General features: G+C 49.8%; 1 protein-coding gene across 4 annotated transcripts in view; it reads left to right on the plus strand.

The window, feature by feature from the left end:
- The window catches only part of ccdc191 (coiled-coil domain containing 191), a 141,860-nt gene that overhangs the window by 5,892 nt on the left and 118,050 nt on the right, over positions 1–17,918 (plus strand). The window lies entirely within an intron of this gene.

Below are 17,918 nucleotides of genomic sequence, written 5' to 3' on the forward strand. Positions count from 1 at the left end.
ATGTTATGAATAGGCCCCAGATTGATTAATAATAATCATTAATTATAGCACTGTTAGATAGGTTGGAGAATGTGAATGGCTTTCCCAATCAGGGTAGGCGTCTTTAAGATGCGCAAAACTTTATAAATTGGTTGGAATGCTTGATTCATTGGGACCATAAATTTTGCTTTCCCTACACTATGACTGGTGCATTTTGGATAATTTTCAACATTCCAGACATTTTGTTTTCAACTTTTTGTTTCAGGGATGAGAAGTTGCCATTGTTTGGTAGAAGTCTGATTTTTGGATAGTGGAATCATGCCCTTTTAATTTTCTTTCTGACTCCTGCCTCCCCTTGGCAGTTGCCGCCTCCACTGCAGCTAAAGCTGGAAGGAGAGAGTCTCAGCCTTCAATACCTTTGCCAGTAACAAGGCCAGGAGCAGGTCCAAGGGCAAGTGCACGCAGCCTCACACCAGCATGGACCTGGCTGCTATCATTCATCCCATGGGACGGAGATGGTCTACTGTCACTTGAGGAATCAGTGTGTTTGGCTGGCGTGGGGAGGTGGGAGTAGAGTCCAGGGCCGGAATTCTCCGGGCCTGCACCGGTCGGAGAATCGGTGCTGACGCGGGAAATTCCCGCCGCTCCGATGCCGGGACGCGATTCTCCGGCGACCGGAGAATCGGCGCCAATCGCGCTTGGCGCGGCACCGGTCAGGGGCCGCTGACAGAGGCCCCCGTGGCAATTCTCCATGGTCGACTGGCGGAGTCCTGCCGGCGTGGTTCCAACCTGGCACCACCCGGCGGGAGCTCGGACCTGCAGCCGTGGTGGCCGCCCTGGTTGTGGGCTGGGCGGGGGGGGGGGGGGGGGACGGGAGGATTAGACTCTGGGGGAGGGCTCCAGGGCCTCCAGGTCTGTGATCGGGGGCTACCGATCGGCGGGCGCCCGAGCTCTGGAGGAGGCCTACAGGGTCCACTGTAGGGCTCTGCCATGTTGCTCGGCGCCGGCGCAGAAACGGCCAGCATGCGCAGGCGTGGAGACGGCTGTCGTGCGCATGCATGGACTCACGCCGGCAGTGCAGGGCTGGCCCCCTGAGGCCGCTGAATTGATGGGCCAGGAGGCCCGTTGCCGCCGGCGTGCACCACTCCAGTGTTTACGCCGGCGTCAACACTTGGCCGGAATTTCGGAGAATCCCGGCCCAGGTCTCCACAGGGCTCGGAAGATCTGGAGGGGTGTAAGTGGAACTGCGGGATTGAGCAAGAGCAGACCCGATTTGGGGTGGTTGGTGTGGGAGCAGAGCCATAGTTTATAGGGTTTGGCATGCCTGGGGAGGGAAGTGATTTTGGTATTGGGCCTGCTGATTGTGTACAGTTGGGGAGAGGTGGTGATCTGAATGAGTGGAGGGAGAGGGCCTGGGAAGAGTGATTGGTATGTGAGTAAGTAGTTTTGGGCAGCACGGTAGCACAAGTGAATAGCACTATGGCTTCACAGCGCCAGGGTCCCAGGTTTGATTCCCCGCTGGGTCGCTGTCTGTGCGGAGTCTGCACGTTCTCCCCGTGTGTGCGTGGGTTTCCTCCGGGTGCTCCGGTTTCCTCCCACAGTCCAAAGACGTGCAGGCTAGGTGGATTGGCCATGCTAAATTGCCCTTAGCATCCAAAAAGGTTCAGAGGGGTTGTTGGGTTACGGGGCTGTGGTGGAAGTGAGGGCTTGGGTGGGTCGGTGCAGACTCGATGGGCCAGGTGGCCTCTTTCTGCACTGTATGTTCTAGAGGTGGGTTGGGTAGAGATGCTGCTGAATGGGTGGGGGAAGGGCTTTGTGGAGAGAGGCTGCTGAGCAAGGGGTCGGGGAGAGAGTGATACGCAAACTAACTTTTGGTGATCACTCGCCACGAGTATGATTGTCAATCTAGTAAACTCTGTGCTACTGGTCATGGGTTATATGGGTTCTTGTATGGCCGATGAGCCTGATTCTTGAGCCACATCTTCGACCGCACCTTTAGCAGGTGTTTTGAGGAGGTGGGATCGGTCTTTGGTCTCTAGATCGCTGGTGTTTCTTTTTCTGGCTCCTTATCAGGGGATCTTTTTGCCATTGGGTGCCCTTGAAGAATTTGTCCCTTCAATAAGGAAGTTCCTCCAAGTAGGCTTCTTCTGAGCAAGTGTCTCCCAGGCGTTGACGTCTATGTTTCTTTTCTTGAGGTACGCCTTCAGGCTGTTTTATATACTGAATGTTAATATGTTGCTTTATTGCTGTTTTGATTTTGCTGGCATCTGAGGTCTCGGTAATTTTCAAGCGTTTTTTATAAATTCAAAATGTGGGCATCCCTGGCAAGGCCAATATTTGTGCCTATCCTTAAATGTCCTTGAGAAACTGGTGGAGGGTTGTAATGGGGTCACATTAGAAAATAGTTTGGCAAGTACCATCATGGTTCTTTGCTTTTCTTTAATGTACATAATCCGGGAAGGTCTTGTTCTGATGAAAGTATGGTCTTCATCCTGCATTACATGCATTAACGGCATTGAATACTTAATTAATGAGTGATTTGATACAAATGCATTGGTCTATGGTCTTGACGGTAATAGAAGATAAACGAAGGGAAAATAAATGTTTTACCCACTTGAAGTAATAATTTCACCATTTGAAGTGGCCTAAATGCATTTAAATTTCATTACAGATCAGAAAAAGTGCTGTAATTACATAATTCCTCATCACAAAATATTTCCAACATTTGGACGCTCCCATTCCTGTTTTATTAAAACTGTCTTACTGCCAGCTGGCATTTGCTGAGAGAGAAATTCTTTAGAGAGTTTCAATGTTATCTTTAGAAGAGGAGAAGCTTTTGAAGGATCAAATGGCTGTGACTATACTACACACTTTATAACTTAACCCCCAATGTTAATTTATTGGCATTTATTTCTGGGTCTGTTAAAAATGTCCTATTCTGAAATTTACACTTCACGCAGGTAGCTTCACAAGTTTGTGGCGGCTAATCTGCTGATAGTTCTTTTGATGAGCACAAAGATCACTTTGATATGAACCCTATGGGAATCTGTAAATCAAACAAACCAAATTTACTGAATGACGCCCAAATGAAGAAATTATCAAACAAGATTTCACTTTTGTGACTTTTACTTTAACACAGATCAGAGTTGATATAAATTAAACATAAATTATGCAGCAAATCACAGTTGGTACAAACTATAAATTGCATATAGATAAGCAGATACAACAAAGATAAGATCTCATGGGTTTTACAGGCAGTCAGTCCACTCTGCCAGCATGGCACCAATTTCAGCCACACAGTTCTTCCAAGCAAGGTGCTTCCTCAGGTAGTATTCCAGTCACTTTCCTTCAAGGTCTTAACCAATTCTTCACGGGCAGCAGCTTCCACGTAAGCAGGGTTCTGCTTGTGAAATATTCTACACAATAGCATACTTCTTTCCAGAACCTCTCAACCCTCAGCTTCAGTTGATTATGGTAGCATGAATCTACGAAAACCACTTTTATCTATGCACAGTATGGCTGATTGTGGGTATTTAATAAGCCAGAGGTAAAAGAAACTGGAACAGAATTCTAAACATGCTTTCTGGCTCGACTTGCTGACCATTCTTTGTCTCTTCTAACTCATGTGTTTGTGCCATGCGGCGTTCCTATTTTAACTTTCTTCTGCTTTCAGGTCAATGTTTACCAGGTCACATGGACTTGTATTTCTTCTTACTAAAAGTTATAATTGATATGTTTACAATTGATACAAAGTCTTAAAATACTTGTCAAACATATTTAAAAACAATTACAGATTCCCCAAATATTTTAAAGTAATTACAAATTTTCCTTACTGTTGCGACTTCTGGGTGAAATTTCATAACACAGCAGATCTTTCCAGCTGCTGCGAGTAACTTATGACTATAGATGTACACAAATGCATCAAAGAAATAATAGATAAAGTGATTTCAAGGAGCAACACATTTACCACTTTCCCTCTGGAAAGGAAGCATGAGCTTGATAGGGCACAAAACAGTCCCTGGGAGAGAGGTTCCCAGGAGGGTAGAACACTTCTTTGCACTGTGCAGACAGTTAAACATGGTGCCATTTCTTGACAAGCAAGGTGAACTTCTGTCTTCTGATGAAGGGAGCAAAAATATCAGCTGTTCTTATGTAGCAGCATGTCCATTGTGCCTCCATCAAACAGACAGATACTATATCACTCCAACATCTGTCTACTAGGCAAAGTTGCATTTCTCTTTGTTGCATTTCCTTTTAATTAATTTTCACCTAAAGCTCAACATTTTATGAAAACTATTTAAAATTCTTTTTGACCCCATTATATGCAATATTTATGCATATGCAGCCACTTATGTTTAAAGAGCCACACCTCTTTAAATTTGAACTGTACGACAGGTTTTCTGCTACCTCATTAAGCTATCCACTGATGCTCAGCCAAAGCTGAGCTGTGAACGTCTGTTAATTATCCCTATAATTAGATTATAATTGCAGGTAGTTAGATCAGGCCACTTTCACCTAGACGTGCTTCACCAGTTTTCCCAGCACCAAAAAACTGGGTCTTGCTGAACAAAGAGACATACTATTGAAGCTTTTCATCTTTAACTCATCATCATAGAATTTACAGTGCAGAAGGAGGCCATTCAGCCCATCGAGTCTGCATCGGCTCTTGGAAAGAGCATCCTACCCAAACCCACACCCCCACCCTATCCCCGTAACCCAGTCACCCCACCCAACACTAAGGGCAATTTAGCATAGCCAATCCACCTAACCTGCTCATCTTTGGACTGGGAGGAAACTGGAGCACCCGGAGGAAACTCATGCACACACGGGGAGAACGTGCAGACTCCATACAGACAGTGACCCAAGCCGGGAATCGAACCTGGGACCCTGGAGCTGTGAAGCAATTGTGCTAACCACTATGCTACCGTGCTGCCCATCATCAGAACAGACAAAAGAATTTCAGAGAGAACAATAATTTATACAGTATGAGAAAAGGGCTCCAATTGGTAGAGAGGTTGTCATGGTGAATGCATCAGGGAGCTATTGTTCCTCTTGCTTTTGTTTATTCAAAGATATTGTTATGATCAGGTGAGGAAGAGTTGACTGGCTTCCCCCTTTTCCCACTCCATGTTTGACTGTAACAGGAATTTTGTGAATAGGATATGCTTGTGAATTCAGTGAGTGTTTTCATTGTTTACATCCTATCATCATAAAAGAACCAATTGTACAGCTCCTTAAAATATTGTTTTTAAATCTGAAGCAATGTGACTCCACACTTGTGAAGGTAATTTTCTATCCCAGAAATAAAAACAGAACATGATGGATAAACTCAGCAAAGAAACAGAGATAATGGATGCAATATTGTGAGCGGGTTTAGCGGGGTGTTTAGCGCAGAGAACGGCCCTGCTTTTGAACAGGACTCTTATTTTTTCAGGCCTCAGCGGGTAAGGCTCCGCTCGTTAATGCAGGAAGAGATCTGGTGCCCCCAACTCTTATTCCCCCAACGTGACCCCTGGGACCCCCCAATGTCCTAACTTACCAGTTGGGGGGGGGGTCCTCAAGCCCCCCTCACCCCACCTCATAAGGGCAGGGCATCCCTGGGCCAGATCCTTAGCGCAGGTAAAATGCCAGGCTGGCAGTGTCAAGGTGTCCAGGTGGTATCAGCACCTGGTTCCCAGGTCCCCACCTGCTTCAAGAAGACCAAAGAAGAAACCGGCAACGCGCCTCATTCACTGTCATCCGGTGGCCTTGACATCGATCGCAATGAAGTGCGTTGAATGGTTGTTTATGAGGCACATCAACTCCATACTCCCAGAATGCCTAGATTCACTGCAATTTGCATACCGCCGCAACTGGACCACAGCAGATGCCATCTCCCTGGCCCTACACTCATCCCTGGAGCATCTTGACAGCAAGGACACTTACATCAGACTACAGCTCCGCCTTCAACACCATAATCCCAGCCAAGCTCATATCAAAGCTCCAAAACCTAGGACTTGGCTCCTCCCTCTGCAACTGGATCCTCGACTTTCTGACCCATAGACTACAATCAGTAAGGATGAACAACAACACCTCTTCCACGATAGTCCTAAATACCGGGGCCCCGCAAGGCTGCGTACTTAGCTCCCTACTGTACTTCTTATACACTCACGACTGCATGGTAACTCCACCTACAAGTTTGCTGATGACACAATCGTAGTGGGTCGGATCTTGAACAACGATGAGTCAGAATGCAGGAAGGAGGTAGAGAACCCAGTCGAGTGATGTAACGACAACAATTTCCATCAATGTCAACAAAACTAAAGAGCTGGTCATTGACTTCAGGAAGCAAAGTATTGTACGCATCCGTGTCTGCATCAATGGGGCTGATGTGGAGATGGTTCACAGCTTCAAATTTCTAGGTGTGAACATCACCAACAATCCGTCCTGCTTCACCCTTGTTGACGCTGTGACCAAGGAAGCACAATAGCGCCTATACTTCCTCAGGAAATTCGGCGTGTCCACATTGACTTTTACCAACCTTTACAGGTGCACCATCGAAAGCAACCTATCTGGCTTTATCATAGCCTGGTTTGGCAACTACTCGGCCCAAGACCGTAAGAAACTACAGAAAGTCATGAACACCACCCAGTGCATCACAAAAATCCGCTTCCCATCTATTGACTGTCTACACCTTGTGGTCGTCACCACTGTTGTATTATATACTGCATTCGAGGGTATTATGGTAAGGCCCCTGTACTACATGTACGGGGGTAGATCCCTGCCTGGGGCGGAGTATAAATCATAGAATTTACAGTGCAGAAGGAGGCCATTCGGCCCATCGAGTCTGCACCGGATCTTGGAAAGAGCACCCTACCCAAGGTCAACACCTCCACCCTATCCCCATAACCCAGTCACCCCACCCAACACTAAAGGCAATTTTGGACACTAAGGGCAATTTATCATGGCCAATCCACCTAACCTGCACATCTTTGGACTGTGGGAGGAAACCGGAGCACCCGGAGGAAACTCGCGCGCACACGGGGAGGATGTGCAGACTCCGCACAGACAGTGACCCAAGCCGGAATTGAACTTGGGACCCTGGAGCTGTGAATCATTTGTGCTATCCACAATGCTACCGTGCGGGCTCTCCGAGTTGCAGCCATTTTGGCAGCAGCTGCGGGAGGCTCCACATCCCTGTGTGATAAAGCCTCGATTACTCTCTACTCTCATCTCGTCGTAATTGATAGTGCATCAATTTATTACGCAGAGATTTTTAAACGATGGATCTCCACATCAAGCCTGATCGCCTGCAGCTGCACCCTCAAGCAGACAATGCCAAGTCAGCCTTTGCACATTGGCTAGCTTGCATCGAGGCATACACAGGATCTGCGACTGATCAACCCTCAGAGGCACAGAAGCTCCAGATCCTCTACATGCGGCTGAGCTCAGACATCTTCCCCCTCATCTGGGACGCGCCGACATACACTGAGGCCATGGCATTACTGAAGGAGAACTACATGCAGCAGACCAACAAGATCTTTGCCAGGCACCTCCTCTCCACACGGCATCAACTCCCCGGTGAGTCTGTGGAATATTTCTGGCGTGCCCTGCAACTTCTAGCGATTGCCAGGCCATTTCAGCCACTGAACATTCGGACCTGCCACTTAGAGACGGGTTTGTTACAGGCATAGAGTCGGCCTACATCCACCAGCGACTCTTAGAAGGGGCTACCCTCGACCTTGCGGCGACCAAGAAACTAGCGCTCTCGCTCATGGTCGCCTCACGCAATATACAGGCGTATGCCCCCGACCACGCGGCCCACCCCTCCTGGACATCATAGACCCCGCCAGCGACCACCCTACCGTGCACCCCGTCAGCGACCTCCCCCAGTCAACCTCAGGCCTGCACCGCGTGGCAACCCCACAAACCCGGGGGACCCAAGTACTACTTCTGCGGACAGTCAAAACACCCCCGACAACGCTGCCCGGCACGGAGCGCGCTCTGCAAGGCCTGTGGTAAGAAAGGACATTTTGCTGCTGTGTGCCAGGCCCGCTCGGTCTCCGCTGTTGCCCTGGCACCCCCATGTGCAACTCGCGGGCCCTGCCATCTTCCTCGCCTCAGACCACGTGCGGTCCCTGGGTGCTGCCATCTTTCTCCCTTCACAACACGTGCGGCCCGTGGGCGCCGGCATCTTACTCGCCCTCTTGCTCACCTCACATGTGCGGCCCGTGGGTGCCGCCATCGTGCCCACCTCAGGACACGTACGGCCCGTGGTTGCTGCCATCTTCCCCGCCTCAGGATCCCCCCGCCTCAGGATCCCAGCTCGTCGGACACCTCATCGGGCCGCTCATCGCCTGCAACCGCTGCCAACCAGCCATGTCTGGCCTCCGTCACGATCGACCAGACATGACCGCACAACCTCATGACCGCGTCGACGATAGTGAAGGTCGACGGGCACAAGGTTTCCTGCCTTCTGGACTCTGAAGCTTCATCCACCCCGATACGGTAAGGCGCTGCTCCCTGACGGTCAACCCCACCAACCAGAGAATCACCCTGGCCTCCGGATCCCACTCCGTGGCGATCCTGGGTACTGCACTGCCACCCTCACCATTTAGGGCATAGATTTCAGCGGCTCCTGCCTCTACGTCCTCCCCAACCTCTGTGCTGACTTGCTACTCGGCCTGGACTTCCAGTGCAACCTCCAGAGCCTAACCTTGAAATTTGGCAGACCCCTACCACCCCTTACTGTATGCGGCCTCACGACCCTTAAGGTCGACCCACCTTCCCTGTTTGCGAACCTCACCCCGGATTGCAAACCCGTCGCCACCAGGAGCAGACGGTACAGTGCCCAGGACAGGACCTTCATCAGGTCGGAGGTCCAGCGGCTGCTGCGGGAAGGTATTATCGAGGCCAGCAACAGCCCCTGGAGAGCCCAAGTGGTAGTGGTGAAAACTGGGGAGAAACACAGGATGGTCGTTGACTACAGTCAGACCATCAATTGGTACACGCAGCTTGACGCGTACCCCCTCCCTCGCATATCTGATATGGTCAATCAGATTGCACAGTACCGGGTCTTCTCGACAGTGGACCTGAAATCTGCCTACCACCAGCTCCCCATTCGCAAGGCGGACCGCCAGTACACCGCATTTGAAGCGGACGGCCACCTTTACCATTTCCTTAGCGTTCCCTTCGGCGTCACTAACGGGGTCTCGGTCTTCCAACGGGGTCTCGGTCTTCCAACGGGAGATGGACTGAATGGTTGACCGGTACGGGCTGCAGGCCACTTTCCCGTACCTGGACAACGTCACCATCTGCGGCTACGACCAGCAGGACCATGATGCTAACCTTTCCAAATTGCTCCACACCGCAAAACTCCTTAACCTAACCTACAACAAGGAGAAGTGTGTGTTCAGCACGGACCGATTAGCCATCCTCGGCTATGTGGTCCGGAACGGAGTTCTGGTGCCCGACCCCGATCGCATGCGCCCCCTCCTGGAACTCCCCTCCCCCACTGCCCCAAGGCCCTCAAACGATGCCTGGGGTTCTTCTCGTACTATGCCCAGTGGGTCCCTAACTATGCGGACAAGGTCTGCCCACTCATTCACCTCCTCCGTTTTCCCACTAACGGCCGAGGCTCACCAGGCCTTCAACTGTATCAAGGCCGACATCGCCAAGGCCGCGATACTCGTGGTCGACGAGACACTACCCTTCCAAGTTGAGAGAGATGCATCAGACGTCGCTCTGACCGCCACCCTCAACCAGGCAGGCAGGCCCGTGGCATTCTTTTCCCACACCCTCCAGGACTCTGAAATTCGGCACTCCTCTGTCAAATTGGAGGCCCAAGCCATCGTAGAAGCGTAGAAGCTGTGCGGCATTGGAGGCATTACCTGGTCAGCAGGAGATTCACTCTCCTCACTGACCAATGGTCGGTTACTTTAATGTTTAACAACACACAGCGGGGTAAGATAAAAAATGATAAAATCTTGAGTTGGAGGATTGAGCTCTCCACCTACAATTACGAGATTTTGTATCACCCCGGTAAGCTCAATGAGCCCCCCAGTGCCCTATCCCGAGGTACATGTGCCAGCGCACAAGTGGACCGACTCCGCACCCTGCACGACGATCTCTGTCCCCCAGGGGTCACCCACTTTTATCACTTCATAAAGGCCCTCAATCTGCCCTACTCCATCGAGGAAGTCTGGGCTGTCACTAGAGACTGCCAGGTCTGCGCAGAGTGCAAACCGCACTTCTACCGGCCAGACCGTGCGCGCCCGGTGAAGGCCTCCCGCCCCTTTGAAGGCCTCGGCGTGGACTTCAAAGGGCCTCTCCCATCCACCGATTGCAACACATACTTTCTCAATGTGGTCGACGAGTACTCGAGATTCCCCTTCGCCATCCCATGCCCCGACATGACGTCTGCCACCGTCATCAAAGCTCTTAACTCCATCTTCGCTCTGTCGGTTTCCCCGCCTACGTCCACAGCGACGAGATCCTCATTTATGAGCGATGAGCTGTGCCAGTACCTGCTCAACAGGGGCATTGCCTCGTGCAGGACGACCAGCTACAACCCCCGAGGAAACGGGTAGGTGGAGCGGGAGAATGGGATGGTCTGGAAGGCCGTCCAGCTTATCCTACAGTCCAGGAATCTCCCGGCCTCCCGCTGGCAGGATATCTTCCCCGATGCCCTTCACTCTATTCGGTCGCTCCTGTGTACTGCGACTAACGAAACTCCCCATTAACTTCTCTTTGCCTTCCCTAGGAAGTCCACCTCCGGGGTTTTGCTCGCAACATGGCTGGCAGCTCCAGGACCTGTTCTCCTCCGTAAGCACGCGCAGCTACACAAGGCGGACTCTTTGGTTGAGAGGGTACAGCTACTCCACGTGAACCCACAGTACGCCTACGTAGCGTACCCCTGCGGCGCTCGCAACGTCGGATCAAGGCGCCCGACCGTCTAAATTTGTAGACTCTTTCTAAATTTTTTAACAACCTGTATGTAAATAGTTTCCATCACCCCCGCTGGACTCTTTTTTTTAACAGGGGGTGAATGTGGTAGTCACCACTGTTGTATTGTGTATACTGCATACAAGGGTATTACGGTAAGGCCCTTGTACTACATGTACGGGGGTAGATCCCACCTGCTGGATCCGCCCAGTAGGCGGAGTATAAATGTGTGGGCACTCCGAGCTGCAGCCATTTCGGCAGCAGCTGTGGGAGGCTCCACATCTCTGCGTAACAAAGCCTCAATTACTCTCTGCTCTCATCTCATCGTAATTCATAGTGCATCACACCTCCCGCTGCCTTGGGAAAGCGGACAGCACAATCAAAGATCCCTCCCACCCGGCTTATTTACTCTTCCAACTTATTCCATCGGGCAAGAGATACAAAAGTCTGAGAACTCGCACTAACAAATTCAAAAATAGCTTCTTCCCCGCTGTTACCAGATTCTTAAACGACTCTCTTATGGACTGATCTGATCTCTTTACACATCGTCTCCACTGAGTAGTACTACACCCGATATCTATGTCTATGTATTTACATTGTGTATTTTATGTGTTCCCTATTATGTATTTTCCTTTCATGTACGGAATGATCTGTCTGAGCTGCACGCAGAACAATACTTTTCCCTGTACCTCGGTACACGTGACAAAAGCACATACAATACAATCCAGTGTCAGGGTGCCAACCTGCCCAGAGGCCAACCATCCACGGGCCTCAGATTGCCTGGGAGTCCAAGTGCAATTCCACCTGGTCCCCATTTGTGGAGACCAGTGATAAACCACGCCTGGCTGGACCCCTCGGTGAGGGCATTCGATTCTGGGGACTAGTTAGATCTGACGAGTGCATATCAAAGTGTGCCTAACTGCACACTTTAATACTAGAATTAGGTCACGCCCATTATGGGCGGGATCCAGAAGTCAACGTCTTGCGAGATCCCGTCAGATCTCATGAGCATAGCGATCCTGGTAAATCTTGCGAGAGGCCTCTCACAAAATTTATGAACCGCGTTGCGCCCTGTGTTGGGCACAGTCGTTAGATTTTGCCCAACATTTTGAGTGAAGTATGGCTTCTTCAGAACTGAAGGAAGATAGAAATGAGTTTTATCTGGAATGCCTGGGATAGGATAGAGGCTGGGAGAGATTGAATAACCAAGATATAATGGAACTGAAAGCAAAAAGTGTGGTAATGGTTGTAGGAAAGAAACAAAGCAATGGTCCAGAATGGGTGTTAGCAGCAGTATAATGAACATCTGTGTCTGAAAGTAAAACCAGGAAAACAGATACAGATTGGCCATTATAAAAAAAAAAATCAAAATGGAGGACAGTGTTCATGGAATGTTGTTGAACTCAATCAAGAAGGCTGTAAAGTACATAATTGGAAGATGAGGGGCTGTTCTTCAAGCTTGCATTGAACTTTGCTGGAATGTTTTAGCCAACAAGAATACAAATGTGAGCATGAGAGCAAAGTGGTGAATTAAAATGCCAAACAAGAAGGAGGTCAGGAAAGTGCTTGAGGACTGAGTAGAGATGTAACTCTTCTCCTTTTTACCGTCTCCCTCCTCACTGTCCAAAGTCCCAAATACACGTTCTTGTTGAAGCAGCGATTTACTTGTTCTTTCAATTTAGTCTACTGGATTTGCTACTTGCAATGCAGTGTCCTTTACATTCAGGCGACCAAACACAGACTGGATGACCAGTTTGCAGAACACCTCTAAAGTATTTTCCTTTTATTCTGTTCCAGAAAGTTTGTTTGACAATAATTCAAACTTTCCAATCTTAATTGACTGGAATGGACACTCCCTCACATTTTCTGATGAGTTTGTATGTGTACTCCAGCTAAAGTACAGAAATCTCACACGTTTCATTATATTTGAATGGGATAATGTTATTGTGCTGTTTTTGGAGGAGCAGGGTATCACTGACAGCAACTTCTGAACATTATTTTCATTTTAAACATCAAATTTTAGCAAGTGCTATTGATTGCCATAGCAAATTGGACTCGTATGATTTCATTTTTCAATTCCGTTAACATTGAAATTTGTAGCACCATTCACTAGAACTTGGGAAAACCTATGTAAGAGTTTCACATGCTTTATAGATTACATGTTCTACAATGCAGAAAGAGACCATGCGTCCCGGCACACTATTAGAGTCCTCTCAGTGAGCTATCCCTGTAGACCCATTCAATTGAAAAATAACTATTGGAGCCCACTTTGCTTTTAAGAAGCAAAAAGAAAGAAACTTGCATTTATATAGCATCTTCACATCCCAAAACATTTCACAACCAAATAGTTACTTTTAAATGTAGGGGAATGCAGTTTTCAGTCTACACACATCAAGAACTCATAAAAAGAAAACTAGATAGTTGAGCAGATAATCCATTTTGGTTTCGTTAGTTGAGGGGAGAATGAAGGCCATTAAAAGCGGTTATGGGACTTCTGGTGGTGGCCATGGAGTGAGCGGTTGCACACAGGGAAGCTCTGGCTCAAACGTGTTCGTTTTGGCACATTTTATCCATTAGCGGGGTAGGTTCAGCAGCAAAGTGGAGCGGAAGGTCTAAGAGAAGAGGTTCTCCCCACGATTGTTATGTCTACTGGCTATCAGACCCGGCAGAAGACAGATTAGGACTTGGCTAAGGATGAGACCAGTGGTGAGCACCAATTTCGAGAATGGCTGAGGGAGAAGGGTCGTCATCGGTGGAAAGCCTCAGATCGATCAATTGATGAGCTTCATCAAGGAGGAATTTTGATAGCAGAGGAAGAAGATGTGCAACGACTGGTCGAGGGCGATTTAGGGAGCAGTGGCATTTCTGCGAGGGTCGTTTGATCGGGTGGAGAAGTGCCTCAAGGCACAGGTAACCACGATACGTGAGGTGGAAAAGGTGGTGTATGACCAGAGTGACCGTATTGTATGTTTGGAGGTGGAGGTGGGAATCTTGAGGGATCTATGCAAGTCGCTGCTGGGAAAGGTGGAGGAACAGGTCCAGACGACAGAAATTGCGGATTGTGTGTCTGCCGAAGGGAATAAACGAAGTACGTTTCAAGGATGTTGGCCGGGTTGGTGGAGGAGAAGGTGCTGGACAAGGTCCCAGAGGTGGATTTGGCCCACAGGTCTTTGAGGCAGAAGCCAAGAGCAGGGGAGCCGCTGTGGACGGTGTTTGTGCGCTTGCACAAGTTTGTGGACAAGGAGAAGATCCTGAGGTGGGCCAGAGCGAAGCGAGTCTGTGAATGGGAGGGTAATCGACTCCGGATTAATGTGGATTGGCACGGAGCTGGCAAAGATGCGTGTAGGATTCAACAAGGCCAAGGCAGTGTTGTACAGGTGGAAGATTCGTTTTGGGTGTTGTACACAGCCAGATTCTGGGTAACTTATGATGGTTGGGAGCACTATTATGAGATGCTGGAGGAGGCAAATAACTTTAAAAGGGACCATGAGTTGGGGGAAAACTGAGGGGCAATGTGCGAGGGAGGATTAAGTCTGCAAATGTTGGGTGTTTACAGCTTTTTAATATTGTTGAAGGAGGAATATTTTAGAAGTTGTTTTGTTTTTGTGAGGAGGTTATTTGTGAATTTTGGTGTTTTTTTTAATGTAAGGAGTGGGTTGGATGGGGCCCTATGGATGGTGTCGATGGTATTGTTATTCAGGGGGTTAGGGGCTAGTTGTGCAGACTAAGGAGGGATTGGTGGCGGTAGGGGTGATAGGGCATGCAATGGGGGGGGCATTTGGGTGGGTGTTGCCACACTAATAAGCAATGCTAGTGAACAGAGATGAGGTGGGGAAGAAGGTCAAGAGGAATGGCCAGGTGGGGGGTGGGGTGGGGGGGGGGGGGGGGGGGTGGAGAGAAGGATGTGGGGCGGTGGGGGAGAAGGCGGCGTGGTGGGTTTGGAGGTTGCGCATGGTCATGGGTGGAGAGGGGGGCATTTTGGATGGGCCCGGTTCAGAATGGGATAGATGAGGCAGAGCTGATGGGGGATGATGGCGGACAATAGAGGGGAATAGAGGCGTAAGCTTCCGGTAAGAGTTGTGACATGGAATGTCCGGGACTAAATGGACCGATTAAGAGGTCTTGGGTTTCTTGCACATCTGCACATTCTTTTTACAGGAGATACATCTCCAGGTGAAGGATGAGGTGAGTCTGAGGATGGAATGGATGGAAAAGAAAACAAAATGAAAATCACATTGTCACAAGTAGGCTTCAACTGAAGTCGCTGTGAAAAGCCCCTGTGGGTGGGGTTTCACTCGGGGTTTGATTCAAAGTCAAGAGGGGTGGACATTTTGTTGAGCAAGCGAATGGGGTTTGTGGGTTCAGGGAAGTGCAAGACCCGGTGGGGGGGGGGGAAGATATGTGATAGTGAATGGGTTGCTGGAGGGGACACCAGTAGTGTTAGTTAATGTATGCGTGCCTATCTGAGACGATGTGGGGTTTGGAAAGGTGCTACTGGGGGGGATTCTGGACTTGGATATGCACCAACTGATTATGGGTGGGGATTTCAACTGTAATGGAGCAGAAGGTGGACAGGTCAAGCCCCAAGTCAATGGGAAGGTTGAGGATGGCGAAGGAGCTGGGAGGGTTTATGGAGGGTATGGGGATGGTGGATCCGTGGAGGTTCAGGAACCCAGGATGGAGGCAATACTCCTTTTGCAGGTGTAGGAGGTGAATTCTAGAATCTGCTTTTTTGTGGTGAGTCAGGCGTGCTGATGGGGGTGGTGGGGGGCAGAGTATGCGGGAATTGTAATTTCGGACACACAGGTGGCTGTTGGATGAGATAGTTGAGGTGGATAAGAAATATTCAGAGCCCCACAAATGTGTTGTTGGCGGAGCCTAAGAGGCTGCAGGGGCAGTTTGACAAGTTGACGACGGGCAAGGCGGTGGGGCAGCTTCGGAGGGCGAATGGGGTACAGTACGAGTATGGAGAGAAGGTGAACTGTATGTTGGCCCACCAATTGTGGTGGCAGACGGCATCTTGGGAAATTTTATGGGTGCAGGTGGAGAATGGGGAGGTGGTTTCAAAGCCAGAAAAGACAAATGAGGTGTTTAGGGGGTTCTACGAGAAGTTGTATGAGGTTGGGCCAGGTAGAGAGGCGGGGGATATGGGATGATTCTTGAATGGGTTAGAGTTCCCAGAGCTGGAGGAGGGGAAGAGACAGACATTGGAGGAGCAGCTGGAGCTAAGGGAGGTAATAGATAGTATCAGGGTAATGCAGTCAAGGAAGGCCCCAGGGCCAGACAGCTTTTGTAAGCTGTTTGCAACAGAGCTGGCCTCCCAGCTGTTGGGGATGTTCAGTGTGGCAGGGGAGAGAGGGGGGTTGCCAGCGATACATCTCAGGCATCGATTTCATTGATCCTGAAGAAGCGGAAGGATCCACTGGAGTGTGGGTTGTACAGGCCCATCTCTTTGTTAAATAGAGACGTCAAAGAACCGGTGAAGATGTTGGTGGGTATGATGGAGGCGCGTGTACCAGTGGTAGTCTCTGAGGATCAAACTGGTTTTGTGAAGGGTAGGCAGCTCTCCAGCAACATCAGAAGGCTGTTGAATGTAGTTATATCTCCGTCAGGGGGCGGTGTGTGTCAGGTTGGAACAGGAGTCGTGTACGGGGTCTAGTCTGAGGGCCCTGTTGCCATTAGCTCCAGGAAAGTATAGGGGGAGTCCTATGGTGCAGTCAACATCAGGATATGGAAATCAGTTGAAGAAACATTTAAAGCTGGAAAGAATGTCGATATTGACGCCACTGTGTGGGAACCACAGATTTAAGCCAGGGTGGATGGCCGGGATGTATGGGAAGTGGAGGGAGGTGGGGCTGGAGCAGGTTAGGGACATATTCTCGGAGGGGAGGTTGGTGGAACTAGACAAGCTGCAGGGTAGATTTGAGCTGCCGAGGAGTAGTGAGTTTAGATATATGCAGGGTTGCGGGACTTTGCACGAAAGGAGTGGCAGGACTTTCCCCATGCTACTGGGGTACATACTGTTGGAGCAACTGCTGCTTCCTGATGACTTGGGGGTGGGGGGGGGCGGAGGGGTGGGGGGGGGGGGGGGGGGGGGGGGGGGGGGGGGGGGGGGGGGGGGGGGGGGGGGGGGGGGGGGGGGAGGGGGGGGGGCCGATGGGAAGGATTGAGATATATACGGGTGGTCAGGGGAGTGGGGGCGGGGGCACAGGTGTGTGAGGATCAAGATAAGTTGGAGGAGGAGCTAGGGAGGGAAAATAGTTGGGGGCTATGGTGGTGAGGGTGATGCAGTGGGTGAACTCGATCTCCTACACAAGGATGAACCTGATTCAGTTCAAAGTGGTGCATTCACATGACTCGGGTGAGCATGAGTGGCTTGTTCCAGGGGGTGGCCGATGGGTGTGAGAGGTGCGGGCAGGGCTGGCAAATCATGTTCACATGTTCTGCGGTTGTGAGAAGCTGGAGAGCTTTTGGGAGGTGGTCTTTGGGACGCTATCTAAGATAGTGGGTTAGAGGTTAGGCCAGACCCATTGGTGGCGATCTTTGGGGTCTCGGAAGTGCCTGAGCTGTGGAGGGGAAGGGTGTTGTGTGGTGGCCTTCGCCTCTCTGATTGCCCGGTGAAGGATCCTGTTAAATTGGAGGTCAGATACCTCGCCAGGGCTGGCCGCCTCGTGGTGTACCTGCATGACTTTTCCGGCTAGAGGAGATTAAGTTCGAGTTGGGCTTCGAGGTGCGGTGGGGAGCTGTTCATGATGTTATTTGAAGAGTTTTTCGTCACGGGGAAGGTGAAAGGGAAGGGGGAGGGGGAGGGGAGGGAATAAAAGGGGATAAATTGTACAAACTGTCAATTGTGATTTGATGGACTGTATGTTTTGTTGTTGTTTGAAATCACTATCACTTCATCCTTCCACAACTTTTCCCAAAAATATTTTGAGTCAGTTTATTTAATAGATTTTGAGTATTTTGAACATTTATTATGTTCATCTATTAAAATATTAGGCACGCTTATTAATTGA

The sequence above is a fragment of the Scyliorhinus canicula genome, chromosome 7 (assembly GCF_902713615.1).
Source record: "Scyliorhinus canicula chromosome 7, sScyCan1.1, whole genome shotgun sequence".
NCBI lineage: Eukaryota > Metazoa > Chordata > Chondrichthyes > Carcharhiniformes > Scyliorhinidae > Scyliorhinus > Scyliorhinus canicula.